Source organism: Sminthopsis crassicaudata, chromosome X, assembly GCF_048593235.1.
Source record: "Sminthopsis crassicaudata isolate SCR6 chromosome X, ASM4859323v1, whole genome shotgun sequence".
In the NCBI taxonomy this organism is placed as follows: Eukaryota; Metazoa; Chordata; class Mammalia; order Dasyuromorphia; family Dasyuridae; genus Sminthopsis; species Sminthopsis crassicaudata.
In genome coordinates this window covers 80,231,088-80,249,814 of record NC_133623.1, presented here as the reverse complement: position 1 = coordinate 80,249,814, position 18,727 = coordinate 80,231,088, and the positions used below count along the sequence as shown (strand labels likewise).

The 18,727-nt window shown below is 43.3% G+C and overlaps 1 protein-coding gene across 2 annotated transcripts in view; it reads left to right on the top strand.

Moving 5' to 3' along the window:
* Nucleotides 1–18,727, top strand: part of TMLHE (trimethyllysine hydroxylase, epsilon) — a 106,465-nt gene that overhangs the window by 22,908 nt on the left and 64,830 nt on the right. Inside the window, exon 1 of one of the 2 annotated variants that reach the window (XM_074278609.1) lies at nucleotides 1,884–2,157. The exons of the other annotated variant lie outside the window; for it this stretch is intronic. The gene's annotated coding sequence lies outside the window, so the exon portion shown is untranslated. Of the gene's footprint in view, nucleotides 1–1,883; nucleotides 2,158–18,727 lie in introns of those variants that run through there. 2 annotated transcript variants of the gene reach the window in all.

Genomic DNA, 18,727 nt, shown 5'->3' with positions numbered 1-18,727 from the left:
GTCGGTGGCCCGCCGCGGGGCTTTCTGCCTCTGGGAACAAGAGCCAGTGTGTGCTCTGGCTGGTTTATTGAGGCATCTGTGAGTGTGTGTGTGTGTGAGTGTGTGTGTGTGTGTGTGTGTGTGTGTGTGTGTGAGTGTGTGTGTGTGTGTGTGTGTGTGTGCATGTGCATGCACACGCGCGTGCTCTGCCTCTTTTCTTGCCTCAGATTCTGGCCTCCCTTCGGAGTTGCCAGCACATCCGAGAGCCCCAGACCCTCTCCCCCCCCCCCCCCCCCCCCCCGCCCCTTTCTAATTGGCTGCTTCTCTGTAGAAGTCTGAGAAATTAGAGAAGCCAGCTCTTTGTTGGAATCGTGTGTAAATTGAGTCCAAATGGCGGCCCCAGGGCCTCCCCGACTGGTAGCAGTTTCTGCGAGGGGGGGCTGCTTTGGGAGCTCGGGTTCTGGATGGCTGAGGTGGCTGGGGCCAGCCTCCAGATAAGCGGAATGGGCTGCTTCTGCAGCGTTCTTGGCTTCTATTTTCCTTTGTAAATGGGCAGCGTGGCTCCTACCCTGAAGACTCCGTTGGGTTTTGCGGGCTGGCCTGGGAACCTAACCACAATTTCTAATATTTCTAAGGACAAATGTGTTCCAAACTTCAGCAAATATCTCCTAACTCCACTTTTGTGCGGCTCGGAGCCCCGCGGGACCCATGTTCCCCTCCCAGTGCCGTTGAAGCATGGTGTTAGAATCGATCAATGAAAGAGTATTTATTCCCCTCGCTGTGTCAGGGTGCCTGGGAAGCAGGAGCCAGCCCCTACGTGGCCCTTCCAGGAGAACAGCCGCAAGGAAGGGGGCTGGGGCATTCACACTGGCTCTCTGACAAGGTGACACGCGGGTTAGGGAGCGGCAGGGCCCCTCCCGGACTTTCTGAGCCCACCCAGGACCCGACCAAGGCCACAGCTGCCTCTGGGGATCAGGCGGTGGCAGCTTTTGTAAATGGGCCGGCCACCCTTCTCCCATCCAGCCCCTCACACGCAGCTGCCAAATTGATATTCCCAGAACACAGATCGGACCACCGCATCATTCCCCCCCCCTCAAAAACCTTCTGGGGCTCTCTTTGGCCTCTGGAATCCAATCCAAACTCCTCGGCCTGGCATCTCACGCCTTCCTCCGTCTGGCTTCCACCCAACTTTCTATACTTATGTCACATTACTCCCTTTCAAACCGCTCTCTTTTCCAGCCAAATGGGCCTGCTAGCTGTTTCCTGTACACAGTGTTCTATTCCACAGGCTGGCTGGCTGTTCCTCATGTCTGGAATGTACTCCCTCTTCACCTAGAGTCACCAACTCCCCTGAAGTGAGGCTCATTAGGACCACCTCCCGCGCAGGGCTCCGGGATGCACTTTGTAGTTATTTCTCTGGGGACTGGGATGTCCGAGCGGGCACCTTCCATCCAGAGCAGGCTGGCACCCGATTTGGAGCTAGGGGCTTCTCCTCTCCAGGCCTCTGGAGCGGCTGGATCAAGTGACCTCTTCAGTCCCTTTCAGATCTTGAGCCGGAAGCCTGAAAGGAGTATCCGGAGAGCTAACTAATCCTTCGCCAGTATCAGGATTGGGCAGAAAACGAGAGGTAGCCCATCACCACAAATCCCCGTTGCTGGGCTAACTAACGTTCCACGTCTGCCTCGGCTTCTAACTTAGTCAAACTCACCTACTGGGTCCCGGCTGCCTTCTCACCTGGTACCCAGCCTTCCAGGTTTATGGCTCCTCCTGCAGCTCCCTTTTGGGCGGACTGGAAGCTCCCGGAGACCAGGGACAGCCTTTCTTTTCACTGATATCTATATACGAGTGTTTAACAAAGTGCCTAGTACATAGTGAGTGCTTCTTCACTTGGCTCCATGGAGGACATGAAGGAGGAGAATTCCTAGAGATGCTCCTTTATGGTGTAGAATGTGGCCAAGCCTCTCCAGAAAGAGATCCCTAACCGGTGAGAATCATCGCCCACCTCTCTCCACAGGAAAAGACCGAGGTTGTGCCATCCAGTTGGATGCTTGACCTCAGTACATCTAAACGGCCAGCGAAACAGCAGTAGGAGAGCAGGCCCGACTGCAAAATGCTCTTAATGACCTGAAGCTCATCTTTCGAATATCAGTATTCCACGGTTGTGTTGGCCCATGGCAGGTATAAATAGGCTGTAACCTATAATAATAGCTAACAGCTAACATTTATAGAGTGCTTCCTGTGTGCTAATAGCTAATATTTACAGAGTACTTACTATATGCTAATAGCTAACATTTATGGAGGGCTTACCACTATGCTTTACAATGAATTATCTCATTTGATCCTCACAACAACCCTGGGAGGGAGAGGCTCTTATTGTCCCCATTTTACAGATGAAGTAACTGAGGCAGACAGATGTGAAATGACCTTTCCAGGGTCACACAGTGGCCAAATTGGAACTCATTGGAACTCAGGTCTTCCTGATTCCAAGTCCACATTCAATGGAGAACTTCAGAGCAGAACAGAAATGGAGGATAGCATCAGAAAAACAGTGGACTGCGATAGGCTCAGGAGGAATAGATAGACAGTCCGGGTGCTCCAAGAAATCACAGGTTCCGGCACCCCGAATAGACACTCTGTGGCAAACCTATAGGAGGACATGGGGAAGAGCTTGATGGGCATGAATTACGGAAGATTCTCTGTCTCTGGAGGACATTTCCACATTGAGAAGATTGCCCCTCTACTGGAGCTTTTGAGTGTACAAGTTGCAAGTCCAAGACGATGCTTGCTACTGCATGAGGACGTGGCTTGTTCTGTTCTTTGGATCCCTCACGCCCTAGTAGTGTGCCTCATGTGTAACAGAAACTTCGGCAATGTTCGTGGAATCGAATTAAAATCCACGGGTCCTCTGGGCAGGACGGCGCTCTTGACTCTAGCTCTTCCGCTTCATTCCTTCATCAGTGAACTAGGGCTTGACTGACTGCACTCTTGTCCAGGTGGCAGAGGTGAGGAAAGAGTGCATTTTAAGCATGGGGGACTTTTTGTTATTGTTGTTCACTCCTTTCAGTTGTATCTTTCTCCTGGTGAGCCCACTGGGGTTTTCTTGGCAGAGATGCTGGAGTGATCTGACATTTCCTTCTCCAGCTCATTTTATACATGAGGAAACTGAAGCAAACGAGAGAGGCGGGAGGCATCCAGCTAGGAAGTGTCTGAGGCTGGATTTGAACTCAGAAGGACGGTCTTGACTGACTGAGGCTTGGTTCTCTCTCCACTGCAGTGCCCCTAATGGAAAATTGTCAGTGTTAAAACAGATGAGAGATAAGAGTATTTTGTTTGTGTGAGTGAGTGTGTGTGTGTGTGTGTGTGTGTGTTTGTGACACAGAGAGACAGAGAGAGACATTGTGAGAGAGAGACAGAGACAGAGAGGGGAAAAGAGAGAAACAGACAGAGAGGAGAGAGAGAGACAGAGGGGAAGAGAGAGAGACAGAGAGAGAGAGAAAGACAAAGAGGGGAAAAGAGAGAAACACAGACAGAGAGGAAAGAGAGAGAGACAGAGAGAGACAGAGAGGGGAAAAGAGAAACACAGAGGAGAGACAGAGAGAGAGAGAGAGACAGAGAAACAGAGACAGAGAGAGAGAGAGAGAAACAGAGACAGAGAGAGAGAGACAGAGAGGAGAGAGACAGAGAGGGGAAAAGAGAGAGACAGAGAGGAAAGAGAGAGAGACAGAGAGAGAGAGAAAGACAAAGAGGGGAAAAGAGAGAAACACAGACAGAGAGGAGAGAGACACACAGAGAGAGACAGAGAGGGGAAAAGAGAGAAACACAGAGGAGAGACAGAGAGAGAGAGAGAGAGAGAGAGAGAAACAGAGACAGAGAGAGAGAGAGAGAGAAACAGAGACAGAGAGAGAGAGACAGAGAGGAGAGAGACAGAGAGGGGAAAAGAGAGAGACAGAGAGAGAGAGAAAGACAAAGAGGGGAAAAGAGAGAAACACAGAGGAGAGACAGAGAGAGAGAGAGAGAGAGAGAGAGACAGAGAAACAGAGACAGAGACAGAGAGAGAGAGAAACAGAGACAGAGAGGAGAGAGAGACAGAGAGGGGAAAAGAGAGAGACAGAGAGAGAGAGAAAGACAAAGAGGGGAAAAGAGAGAAACACAGACAGAGAGGAGAGAGACACACAGAGAGAGACAGAGAGGGGAAAAGAAACACAGAGGAGAGACAGAGAGAGAGAGAGAGACAGAGAAACAGAGACAGAGAGAGAGAGAGAGAGAAACAGAGACAGAGAGAGAGAGAGAGACAGAGAGGAGAGAGACAGAGGGGAAAAGAGAGAGACAGAGAGAGAGAGAAAGACAAAGAGGGGAAAAGAGAGAAACACAGACAGAGAGGAGAGAGACACACAGAGAGAGACAGAGAGGGGAAAAGAGAGAAACACAGAGGAGAGACAGAGAGAGAGAGAGAGACAGAGAAACAGAGACAGAGAGAGAGAGAAACAGAGACAGAGAGAGAGAGAGAGAGAGAGGGACAGAGAGAGGCAGGGACGTGCACACACACACACACACACACACACACGCACACACACACAGAGTTTGGCCCCCTATCTGAGTGCCACATTCGGATGATTGGGGAATAAGGATGAGATAAGTGGAGCCAGGTTGTGAGGGATTTTCCAAGCTGAAGAGAGGAGTTGCTTTTTACTCCTAGAAGCAATAGGGAGTCCCTGCATTTAACTGTGTCTGGGAATAACAGTCAGATCTGCAATTAAGGAAAATTACTTTGGAAGCTGGATAGAATGGAGTGGGGAGAGACTTGAGACAGAAAGACCAATTAGGAGGCTTTTCCAAAGCAATAAATGACGAGGGCCCGAAGGAAGGGTGTCCGTGTGAATAGAGGAGAGGGATGGGACGTGGAATCTATTGTGAAGCCTATAGACCCTATAGCAAACAGCTTGCCTTTCTCAAGGAGGGGGAAGAAAAGAAGGGAAGGATTTGAAAAAAGCCACTGTCCAAAATTGGTTTTCCAGTTAATTGGAAAACTGAAATCAAATCTGGAGATCCATTGTGAGGCTCCCAGACTCCAGCAGATAGCTTGTCTTTCTCCCGGAGGGGGAGGAGGGGCCGGAGAGAACCTGAGGAAAACAACCAACGTCCCAAGTCGTTTTTCGGTGTAATTGCAAAATTCCCCTGTAGCATTGCGCCAAGAGAGCACGAGTGCGCGCGCGAGGCGGGAGAGCTCGAGGGCCGCGCTGAGGTTCGGCCCGGGAGGGTGGCAGCGCCTGGGACAAAGGGGCGGCCTGGACCTTGGAAGCTGGGTGTAGGCGCTGAGGGCTCCGTTCGGGCTCCCCCTTGATGGATCCGGTAGTTACTGGCAGAGGATAGCAGAGCCAGGAGAGCTAATGAGGTCGTTGAGGAGGAGGGAGAGAGGGGCCTGACAGACAGACTCGGGGAACACTTGCATCGGGGTGGGCTGGGAATGAGCCGACAGCCAGGCGGCCTCCGCGGGGAAAGCCTGAGCAGGGTCATTCTGGTCCCCAAGGAACAAAGAGGGAGCCTTGTACTAGGTGCTTGAGGTATGTTAATGAAGAGGTTGGCCCTTGCCCCTGAAGACACATTAGGGTGGCTAAGATAAATAAAGCCATAATTAACATGTCCTCGGAGCAGCTCTAGTGAGCTACTCTTTTCCCACGCCTGTCACATCTCCCCTGTTGTTCCGGGCAGCCGGGAATATTCAGACCTGAAGGGTGATCGGCCGCGAGGAATCCTGGGCCCTTGGGCAGGACTTAGGTCTGAGCCACAGTTAGTCACATGCTGGCAGGAATTGCTTGGCTTGTTTATTGGTTATTTTAGGTGTGGAGGGACGTGTCTCTGGGCTCCCTTGTGAGTTCTTTTGGAGAGCAGGGAAGCAAGCACAGCATCAGAATTTGGCCCTGAAAGACCTGGGTTCAAAATTGGCCTGGGGTGCCTTATGGCTTGCTAAACTGTCCTTGAGAGGAAGGCCGCTGGTTCTGCCCCTTACGTCTTGGGGACTTTGACCAAGGCCCTGGCCCCCGCGTCTGAAACCTGAGAGCTGTTGCCATGCTGCCCCGGGAGACAGTTTTGAGATACAAGAGTCAACTGCTTCATTTTACAAAAAGGAAAAATGAGGGAAGTGACGGGGTCAGGGTCACACGACAGAACCAGTGGCAGAACCCTTGTACTCCTAGTGATAGCGCCTTTTTAAGAAATTTTAGCAGGCGAGCCAGATTGTTAGTCTATTGCTATGATCAATTGCCATAGTCTGGTGAAGGAGGGGAGGGGATTCAGTCACTTCAGGGCCTTCCCAGCTGGGGAAATTCTCTCATCTGGACTTTGCACATCCACCTCTCTTTATTCCTCAGAGTCTGCTGTCAGGCCAGGCCAGGCCAGGTCTTTTACCCCATCCTTATTGATTTGGGGGAATGGGGGTTTTCTCTCATCGACTTGTTTGGGCATATACCCAATACGGTGCCTGTCATACAGTAGGTGCTTAATAAATACTTGTGGATGGCTTCGTCATTGTCTTCTAATTGGATGGGAGGATGAGCATGTAGAAATCGATGCTTCCATGGGGATCCACAAGGGGGGAAAAAGGGGATAGAGGGAAGGGGGAGAGAAGGAAAAGGGAGGGGGAGAAAGAAAGGGGGGAAGACAGAACAGCAGGTATAGAGAGAAGCAGGATAGAAGGATGGAAGGGAGAGAGAGAGAGAGAGAGAGAGAGAGAGAGAGAGAGAGAGAGACAGACAGACACACACACAGACAGACAGACAGAGAGACAGAGACAGAGAGAGAGACAGACACAGAGACAGAGAGAGAGAGACATAGACACAGAGACAGAGAGACAGAGAGAGAGAGACAGAGAGAGACAGAGAGAGAAGAGACAGAGAGAGACATAGAGACAGAGAGAGAAGAGACAGAGAGAGAGAGACAGAGGCACAGAAAGACAGAGAGATAGAGACAGAGAGAGAGACAGAGAGAGAGAGAGAGAGACAGAGACAGAGAGACAGAGAGAGACACAGAGAGAAACACAGAGACACACAGAGAGAGAGAGAGAGTGAATAGACAGCATAGCCAGAGCCATTTGTCTTTTTGTAATCCCTTAATACAGTTCAATGAGGACATTTTCATTCTCCTCAGGAACAACTGTCACTGTCTCCAAACAAAATGGTCTGTTGGCTCAGAGCTTTGTAGGAGGTGACTCTTTTTACTTATTTCTTAGTAATAACCAGGAAGAGATGCAGGTAGATCCATTATATAATTGCTTGCTATGACTAGAACTTAGAGCAATGGCACAACTCCAGCAGCTTTGGCTACTCTGATGGCTGCTTGGGGAATATTAATGCAATTCAAGGGAACATGAGAGTATTAACCACCTACTATGTTCCTGGCACTGTGGAAAAACAACAGGGCTCATAACAGGTTTCTTGCCTTCTCTGGGTTCGTGATTGAATTGGAGAGATGACTTAGGTAAGTGAATTGATTTGAGCCTAGTTAAGGATCTAGTCCATGAAAAATGGAAGGTAGAAAGGGGAAGGAAGCCCAAGTGTAAGGCAGCAGGCAGCATGGCAGCTCCTTCTAGGAGTAGCTACCTAGAACACTGGAAACCTGTGGTCTAGCCCTGGATCTGCCATTAGCGTGGCCAATACACATCCATGGGTCTTTGAGCCCTCATCTGATCCAGTACAATCTAATAGTATGAATTAAGAGACAGTGGGGATAGAAAGACAAAGGCTCTCCCCTCGATGAGCTTACATTCTCTTAGTTCAGTATGTGTGGAGAATTTGAGATGGGAGAAAGTATTAATAATGAGGAGGCTTAGCAGATTTTCTTGGAAGAGGTGGCAGCTCTGTGGCGTCTTTTAGGAAGCTAAGGATTTTAAGAGGTCGTGGAGATAGACTATTGCCTTTGGGGTAATGGCACTAAAACCAATTTGGCAAATGTGCGTGGTACACACAAAATCTGTCTGAAGGCATGAATTGAATTGTGAAGTTTTGAAATGCCTAGTTGAGTTTTTATTTTATTTTATTTATTTATGCCATCACTCAAGGTTGTTCCAGCAGAGTGGGTAGTTTTGACAGCTGTGTAGAAGATGCATTGAGAAACAAGCTGATCAGAAACAAAGAGATCTATTACTGCATTAGGCCATAGTACAAAGGCAAGTGAACTAGGTTCCATTTTATCTTTGAGTCTCAGTTTCCCCACTTGGAAAGTTGACATAGTATCTTTTTTTAAAAAATTTAATTTAATTAAAAAATTTTTTTTTTTTTGCTGAGACAATTGGGGTTAAGTGACTTGCCCAGGGTCACACAGCTAGGAAGTGTTAAGTGTCTGAGACCAGATTTGAACTTGGGTCATCCTTACTAACAGGCTGGTACTACTTTGCTACCTAGCTGCCCCTTGATAGTACTTCTTAAAGGACTGTTAAAAGCCATGGGTCAACTTCTGTGGCTCTTCCTACTATTATTACACCTATGATTGTGTGAGTAGAGAGAGATGAGAGTTGCTAGTGATATTGTAGAGGTAGAATTGACAAGATTGCTAACTCATTGCTTATGAGAAAGGAGGTGTTGGGTGCTTATCAGGATACAATTAATGCAGAGGAAAGACAGCTCCTGCTCTCCTGAAGTCTTGTTTTATTAGATTGGAACTCTCTTTCTTTTTCTCTTTGGTATCCCCAGCACTTAACAGAATATCTGGCATGTAGTCAGTGCTTGACAAATGCTTATGACATTAAACTTAAAATCACAGGATCCTAAAATGTGAAAGTTGGAAGGGACCTCAGTGACCATCTAGTGTACTTATATTCAGAAGAAGGAACCCCCATGGTAACATATGTGATAGGCTAATCTTTCAGGTTAGGATTTCTGTCAAAAAAAAAAAAAAGAAATTAAGTTTGTCTGGTATGACTTGTTCTTGATAAAGCCATGACTGTGTTTTGTTTTTCATTTTATTTTCTTATTTTGAACTCAAAACAAACAAACAAAAAGCTTCAAGAATGGAGAATCCTAAGGGCAGCCTATTCTCCTTTTTGTTGTTCATTTGTTTCGACTGTATCTGATTTTTTGTGACCTCATTTGGGGTTTTCTTGGTAGATATATTGGAGCAGTTTGCCATTTCCTTTTCCAGCTCATTTTACAGATGTGGAAACTGAGGCAAATAGGGTGAAGTGACTTGCCCAGGGTCACACAGTTAAGGGTCTGAGGCCATATTTGATGACTCAGGGAGATGTTTTTCTGACTGTAAATCAACACTCTAACTGTGGCACCACCTAGGGGTTAAGACTTTTCCTAACAAATTGCTACTGGTTCTGTTCCTAGGATTAAATGAAACAAGTCTAATCTCTCTTCCTTGTGAAGGAGGTCCTTCAAATCCTTGAAAGCAGATTTCCCTGAGTCTTTTCCAGGCTATAAATCCTCTATTCCTTCAGATAATCCTTATGTGATATGGATAGGCCCAAGGCCTTTCACTATGCTGGTTATTCTCCTTTGAATGATCCCTAGCTTATTTATCATTTCTTTTTCTCTCTCCCTCTCCCATCTGTAACTTTTTCTTTCTCTTTCTTTCTTACTTCCTTCATATCTCTTTCCTTCCCTCTCTCCCTTTTTTCTTTCTTTTCTTTCTTCCTTCCTCTCTTTATTTCTATCCTTTTGTCTTTCTCTCTTCTTCTTTCCTCCCTCCATTCCTTCCTCCATTCCTTCCTTCCTTCCTTCCTTCCTTCCTTCCTTCCTTCCTTCCTTCCTTCCTTCCTTCCTTCCTTCCTTCCTTCCTTCCTTCCTTCCTTCCTTCCTTCCTTCCTTCCTTCCTTCCTTCCTTCCTTTCTTCCTTTCTTTCTTTCTTTCTTTCTTTCTTTCTTTCTTTCTTTCTTTCTTTCTTTCTTTCTTTCTTTCTTTCTTTCTTTCTTTCTTTCTTTCTTTCTTTCTTTCTTTCTTTCTTTCTTTCTTTCTTTCTTTCTTTCTTTCTTTCTTTCTTTCTTTCTTTCTTTCTTCCTTCCTTCCTTCCTTCCTTCCTTCCTTCCTTCCTTCCTTCCTTCCTTCCTTCCTTCCTTCCTTCCTTCCTTCCTTCCTTCCTTCCTTCCTTCCTTCCATTTAGAAAGAGGATAATGGACATAGCACCTCCTTATTCTTAGCTTCTAGACCTCTCTCAATAGAGTACAAGACAGCTTTAGGTTATGTGGCCACCATATTGCTCAGCCTACTCATACAAAGCTTGAAATAAGCTGCTGTTTAATTAGCTTTTCCTGTCTTCTCATTGTGAAATTGATTCATTGAACCTAAGTGTAAGATCTCATCCATTGTATTGACCCTCCCAATTTATTGACATCTGCAAATTTGATAAGCAAGTTATTTTTGCCTTTATCCAGGATCAAGCATAGATCCTGGCAAGTTCACACTGAATGACTATCAACTTTCTTGAGACTGACCATTCAACCAGTTCTCAATCCATCTAATCGTATTAGGAAGCAGCCTAGTACACAGAGTTTAGGGCTTGGACTCGAGAAGACCAGAGTTTAAAACTGGCCTCAGAAACTCATCAGCTATGGCACCCTGGGCAAATCATATCACCTTGGCCTCCATCAGTTTCCTCCTCTGTAAAATAGGGAAGATAATAGCATCCACTTCTTAGGGTTGTTGTGAGATAATGTTTGTAAAGTGCTTGGCACATTGTAGACACCATATGTGCTAGCTGTTTTTTGTTATTATTGTTGTTGTATTTTTGTCTAGTATACATCTTTTCTACCAAAAAAAGATGAAATTATTTATCAAATGCTTGTTTAACTTTGGCACAGTTTATTTTCCTCTCATCTTTCAGTTTAGGATCTTTGTCAAAAAAAGGAAATTAAGTTCGTTTGTTATGACTGGTTCTTGATAAAGCCATGTCAGTTCTTTTTCATTTTATTTTGTTATTTTGAACTCAAAACATAGAAATTCCATTTCTGAACCCAAAAAGACTGTATGAGAAGCCATGAGTCTTCATTTTATACCACTTACTTTTTAAAAGTATATAGTATGGCCCATAATAGTTTGTTAATGAATGTTTGTTGATATTATTTTCACTTCTGTACTGCTTATCTGTACTTTCTCTGGTACTTTTCTCTGCGTATTTACAAAAATTTTTCAGTGGCCCTCTTTTTTTTTTGGGAGGGAAGTTATCAGAATTACTACTGATTACTATTGCACTAGAAAAAAAAGAAAAACATTTTAACAAACAGTCAAACAAAACAAATTTAAATACTGGTAATGTCCAGAATTATGTCTTTCTGCACCTTGAGTCTATTACCTTTATTTCAGAGGGTGAATTATATACTCCAATATATGTCCTCTAGAGTCATTACATCAATACAATTATTGTATCGATTAGAGTTCCTAAGTCAAAATTGTTTTTCTTTATACTATTGATATCATTTCACAAAGTGTTCTTTTGATTCTGATCACTTCATTTGGTAACAATTCATCCTACTAAGTATTATACCTATGGTCTCTTTCATCATTACTAAAAGTGCAATAATATTCTATTACATTTATATACCATATTTTCTTTAGTTAATTTCCAGTTTAGGGGTACCATCTTATATTCTAGATCTTTAGTTTTTCTATTTTTAATTCACCTTTCTGGGACCAAGAAGTTTGTTTTGCTTGCAATTATTCCCTCCCTTGTGTTATCCTTCCTCTTAACACTTCCCTCTCTCAATACTAACTTATTTTCCTAATACATTTTATGTATTTCTTTCTGAGTGCATTGAACCCATCTTTGTCTATTTCAAGGAAGAATAAAGTTCATCCCTGTCCCTTCTGTCATGTTTGTATTTTTTTACATGATCTAATCCCTCTCTTCTCCATCCCCTCATAGAATCAATCCATCCCCAGAATTCCCCCCCCCACTTTAACTCCATCATTGTCCTTTGAAGACATCCAGGTTCTAAAGGAATACTTGTTTCTTCTTTTCCTTTAAGCGTTAGCATGCAGCACCTTCTAATCATACAAACAAATTTACCTTTCTTTGTTTTTCTTGACTATTAAGTTTGTATTACAGAGTTTCTGCTCAACTCTGGTCTTTTCATCATAAATGCTTGAGAATTTAATATTCCACTAAAGATTCCTTCACTGCCCCTTCCATCCCCATCCTGCAGGATAATAATAAACTTTGCTTTTAAAAAGATTCTTGATTGTAAAGCCTATTGGAGTATAAAATTCCAAAATCTCCTCTTTTTTCAGAATAGAAACTGTCAGGTCTTATACAATCATAGCCATCATTCTTAAGTACTTCAACTACTTCATTCTACATGCTTGTTGATGTGGGAATTCTGGATCTTTCTGTGTGATTTCTTTTTCTATACCCTTCCTCTCCCCCAACTTCCTTAAGCTAGTTCAGGTTCTTCCTGACTTTTCACCTCTAATGATCTCTACTTCATTAGTTTATTGTCTTTGATAACCTGGAATATGGAAAGGTAATCCTTGAGTTTCTTCACCTAATTTTCCAGGAGGGAGAGCAGACACTTGGCCCATAAATAACAAGTCACTTGACTGTGACAAAAATACAAATAGTGGATACTCTATCTAAATCACTGCAAAATTTCCCTCCTGTTCATACTGATTGATATTCTCAGCCTTGATTTTTGAACTACTCATGGGTGTTTACAACTTCCTAAGCATTTTCCGAAGACCTTTACCGCCTTTTGTTACCCCCATCAAGCAGTCACAGCCAACCTCTTCTCTTATTTCATTCAATCTGTTTCATTTACCAATTGGTAGATCCATTTGTTTCACTTGACAATTTGTTTTCTCTATTTTGCCTTTTTCTTTTCTTTCTCTTTGAGTCTTTTCTCCTGAAGATCATTAATCATGCTCATTCTTCTTCGATTTTCTCATATTTGTCCAGCAGTGGACCTGATATTATTCTCCTTCAAATTCTTCCAAGTTTCTTTTTGCTATATTCAGTGACTGACTTCCAGTCCAAACCCCTCCAGACCACTTGCCTTCCTTACTCAACTCAAATCTTTTTTTCTATTTACTTTCTTCCACAGAAGATGGAACTAGATTTCACAGTTTACCTTTAATTCAGGATCTTATCACCTCTCACCTAGTCTGTGTTTCAAATAGTCTATTGAAATAGCCTCCTACTTGGTCTCCTTGTTTCTAGACTCTCCCTGCCCCTTCTTTCATCCATTTTCTACACAGCTCCCAAATTGTTATTCCTAAATCGCATGTCCATGTACCTCTGCTAAAATGATTCCGTTGCCTGTAGCATAAAATCCAAATTCATCTTGACATTTAAAATCCTTTCCAATCTGGCTCTCATCTATCTTTGAAGACTTATTCAATAGTACTTTCCTTCTTACTCTGTTTAAGACAAAGTGGTCTAGTAGACATTACCAGAAATTGACATGTCATCTCCCATCTCCACACTTTTGCCCATGCCTGGAATGTACCGGCCCTTACCTTTTTCTCTTCAGATCTCAGGCCTCATTCAAGCCTCAGGTCACATTGCTCATATGAGGCCTTTCCTGAGATCCCCAGTTGCTTGCTCTTTCCTGAAATTATTTTGTATATGCTTCTCTGTGTATACGTTGTGTTTCCCTAGAAGAATGCAGGCTCCTTGAGGACAAGGACTGTTTGGGAATTTGGTTTTGTCTTTGCTTCCCTAATGGCTAACACAGTGCCAGACACAAAAGAGGAGCTTAGTAGATGCCTGTTGAATTGAGATTTTGTGGAGCTTCCCTGTTCAAAAGCCTTCCACGACTCCCTATTGACTGTGGGACAGAAGACAAATTTCTTAGGCAGGATTTTAAAGCCTACTACTGTCTGGATTTTCAGACTTATTTCACATTCTCTCTGCACACACAACATCAAGTTGCCACCCCCCCCCCCAGCTTGTGATCCATATATTTGCAGGCACTTGGAATAACATCCCTCCTCCACCTCTCACCCTCTCCCTCTCAGAATCCTTCTCTTCTTTCTTAGTTGGTTACCACCTCTTCTTGAAGCCTTCTTTGATTCCTCTCAGTCGTTACTACTTTCTCTCCAAGTGATCCTGCATTTCCTTCTGTTTATATGTTGTACCCCCTAGGGAAACCTAAGTTCCTTAAAGTAGTGATTGGTTGTGTTTGTAGAACCTCACACTTGTACATAGTAGGTATATGGAAAGTATTTGTTGGATTGAATGAAATTGTGATAGGCTTTGAAGTATGGGTGGGTTTTGAATGGGCAGAAGAGATCAAGGAGGAGATAGTAAGCAGAGAGAACTATGGGAACGGTGGGTATGATAGGCTCTGATATTGGATGAATTAGATGAGGTTCAATCATGGAGGACCTTGGATGCCTTATTGAAGAATTAGAACTGTATCCTGGAGATAATGGGGAGCCATTGTCTTTCTTTCACTAAGGGAGTGAAATGATGAAAGTGGTATTTTAAACAAATTAGTCTGGCAGGGGTGTGCAGGATGAATTGGAAGGGGGAAAGTCACTGCAGGAGTGGAGACCAGCTTGGCTGTGGCATTTGTCCAGGTGTGAAGTAATCAGGGCATGTCCTAGAGTTGTGGCAATAGGAATGGAGAGAGAGGGCTCAATTGGATACATATTTTGAAGGAAAAATCAACAGAAGCAAAATGGACTGTTGGCTTAAAGCCTTCCAGGAAGTGATCTTTCTTCCTTTGTAATAATGATGAAGAAATGCAGGCGGCCCCATTATATAATTGCTGGCTATGACTAGAATTGAAAACTTCAACAATTCTCCAGGAGCTTTGGCTACTGTGCCTGATGGTTGATTGGACAAAAGGAGAGTGAGAACCTACTGGAAGCTTAGCATTTTGGATGTGTGAAAGGAGGGCATGACCTTAACTGTCCTCAAGGAGTTTGTAGTCTAACTAGGGAGATAAAACTTGAGAGACATAAAACTATAGAGGTTAAGGAATTTCAGAAGAGAACAAGGTTGTAAAAAAAATTACCTATGCATATGTACTGTCAAGGAAAATGTTATAATTATAAAAATTAATAAAAAATAAATTAAAAAAAAAAGAAGAGAACAAGGTGCCATAATGTTTCTTATAAGTCTCAGGATCAGAAGGGACCCATGAGGTCATCTAATCAACCTGTACTCAAGCCCAAATCTCCTTTAATCTCCTGGACAAGTAGTTATTCAGTCTTACTCAAGGACCTCTGATCATGGTCCTACCTCCTGAGGCAGCTCTAATCATTATTAAGTTTTTCCTTCAAATTGAGTCAAAATCTGCCTCCCAGCAATATCTGCTCTCTGGACGAGGAGATGGAAAAGTCTTATTCCCTGAAACGCTGGAAGTCACCTCTAATTCCCCCAAGACTGAAAGACTTTCAGTCTTCTCTTTTCCACATTCCTTTAATCCAATTTGGTATGTCTAAGTCTCTAGTCTGCTTGTCATTCTCCCCTTCCTCTTGATAGGCTCTACGTATTTTTCAACAATTTTCAGCATTGTTCCTAAAATGTGCCTCACATAGAACATGATGTTGCACGTGTGATTTGCTCATGCCAGACTGTAGTACAGCTGTCACTTTATCCATTCTGGATGACATGCTTCTCTTTTTTCATGTTTTAATATTTTCTTCTCCCTAGTTACATTAAACATTTTTTATATTTGTTTTTAAAACTTTGAGTCCCAGATTCTCCCCCTTCTCTCCACTAAGAAGCCCCATGTGATATTGTGTGAAACATTTCCATAAAAGTCATGTTGTAAAAGAAAACATAGATCTCCCCCCCCAAAAAAAACGCCCTCTAGAAAAAAATAGTATACTTCAATCTGCACTTAGCCACAATCAGTTCCTTCTCTGGATATGGGTAGCATTTGTCATCATAAGTCTTTCAGAGTAGTCTTCTGTTAGGATTACTAGGTGAGAACTCAGGTTGTCTGGACAGTGACAAGGTGAGAATTCAGGTTGTCTGGACAATTACAAGGTGAGAACTCAGGTTGACTTGATAGAAGGAGCAAGCTCATTGGCTGAAGTGGTTCTTCCTGCAGAGAGCCCCGTCAAGCCAGATGTAATGCAAAGTCTTCTCCTTGAATCTCCTCCAGCTCTTATCCTTCTCCATGTAGACTCACTTTCCAGGCCCACTGTTGCTTTTTATCCTCCCAGAGAATGGGCGTGGGATAATGCAAGGGCTTCTGGGAAGAAGTCAAGTCAACCTGAGTTCTCACCTTGTAATTGTCCAGACAACCTGAATTCCCACCTTGACACTGTCCAGACAACCTGAGTTCTCACCTAGTAATCCTAACAGTCTTCCATCATTGTGTTGCTGAGAAAAGCAAAGGCATTCACAGCTGATCATCCCACACCATTGCTATTACATTTCACTTTGAACTCATAGAGGACTTTGCAGGTTTTTCTGAGAGCATCTTGCTCATCGTTTCTTTTATATATTTCTCTTAATGAAGCCTGTGGAACTCTTTGGTCCTATCTCGTGCTGTTGATTCGTGTTGCCTTTGTGGTCCTCTAAAATCCCATAGATCTTTATCACAGGCATTGTTGTCTGTCTATTTTCCATTTTGGATTTTGCTTTTCTTTGAACTCCAGTGTAATATTTTATACTGATCTTACTATATTTCATCTCACTAACTTCTCACTGTTTTAGCTTGCTGAGATGTCTTCTAACCAGTGTTTGAGCTTTCCCCACTTGATGTTAACTGTAGATTTGAGAAACATGTCACCTCTGTCTGGAGCTATGTTAGTCTTAAAAACATTGAATGATCTCTGAAATCTGCAGTCGGAACTTATCTCCTTAAAAAAAAGCAAGATAGACATAACGAAGACTTAACAGTAGCGTTCACATTTCTCTGTTCTCCTGTGTTTGTGGAAATGCCCATGGGGGTTGTTAAATTGAATATAAAAATAAAAATTTAAAAATATTGAAGGTCATAGTGCAGCTAGGGATGTTCCTCCAAGCTGGCGTGAATTTACTCATTCAACCAGTTTTAAATCTTTATACTATCATCTAGCTTCCATTGCTCCATCTCTCCACACTAAAATCTGTGTATTCTGACAATAGGATGTTTTTTCATCTATCAGTTATAGTAATGCTACTAAATGACAAAAGGATTTAATTATCACTATTTTTAGTGATTTTTAGTGATATTTATGCTGGCTTTTAGTGTTCATCATTTCCCATTGACAACATTTTCCCCCTGAAATCTGGTACAGTATATAGAGGGTCACAGTCAGTGGGGAAACTCTGGGCGAGGTGTAAGACCCTTCAGCCCGGAGGGAAACTGATGACAATGTCTGGTTCGGCTCCCCGTCTCCCCCAAGGGCTCTCATCCTTCCTGAGAAGTTAGGGGTGGTGACCACTCGAGTTGTGATTGAAGTAGAGGGAGACCAGGTGGAAGAGTGATACCAGGTGGCAAACTACACACAATAGCAGGTTGTTCATGTGGTCCCACATAAGCAGTGTTGTTTTTGTTACATTATAAAAGGGGAAAGCCCTTGAAATAAACAGACTCCATTTTTCCATCATCCTCAGGAGTCCCGCCTCATCACTTCCCTACTAGGAGGGTATATTTTAATCACCCTGGTGTGGGGGCTCTAGAAAGCAACGGTACATTGTCACCCCAGCTTGGGGACTCTAGAAAGCAGGACACAACAACAGTAGCTCAGCAATCACATTTGTTAATTCTTTCAGCACCCTGGGATGCAGGCCATCTAGACCCCTAATGACTTGAACTAATGGAGGGTAGCTGGGTCCTCTCTTACAACCTCTTGAAGTTCAATATATCCCTTAAATCATTATCATTTGGGGTTTCAAATATCCTTTAACTTTTTCTGCTCTAGCTTTCCCAGTCCAGAGATCATTGTTCTTGGTAGAAAAAGCAGAAGTAACGTAAGAGTTGAGCACATCTATATTCTCTCCATAATCCTGTTTCATACTTTCATAGGTTCAAGAAACAATTCCCCCATCCCTTTTTAAATCATCTTCTTGTCCCTTCCAACATATTTTTTTTTGCTGAGGCAATTGGGATTAAGTGACTTGCCTAGGTTCACACAGCCAGGAAGTGTTAAGTGTTCAGACCAGATTTGAACTCAGGTCCTCCTGACTTCAGGACTGGTGCTCTAATCACTCTGCCTAGCTGCCCACCTTTCCAACATATTTTTAAAAACCTTTTCTGTTGTTCTCCTTGTATTCATTGACTTAGTTCATTTTGAGAAGAGTGAATGGTATTCTTTAGTTATCCATAATAACAGATTTGAACTATGGCAAAGAGCGATAATCCCAAACTGTGTGTGACTGAACAATAATTTAATTTTAGAATGTATTTAATACCAAGCTCAGTGTCTTGCATATAGTAGCTGTTTAGTAAATGTTTGACTTGAATTCCAAATAGAGCTGAATTGTATTTTCATTAGACTCAAATGCATTCATTTATCAAGTGTTGGCCATAGACTGGATGCTGTGGGAGACTCTAAAGACAATACAAAGTTTAATGGTCTGTGGAATTAACTATCCTATAGTAGAGGAGTAAGAAGTAAACACAAATAACGAATACACACTAGTATATGTGCAGTGCATTGGGGAATTGAAGTCCAAAATTCTAGCTAAGCTTTAGAGTTGATAACCTAAAGAAAAGCTTCCAGGATGTGTTGGTATTGGAGACGGATTTTACATAATGAGTATGAATTCAATGGGGAAAAAGGGGGAGGAAAGACATTTTACCAGATTAAAGCATGAAGCAGTAGAAGAGCAGAAGGCACCAGTCCAATTTGGTTAGAATGAAGAATGCTTAGAG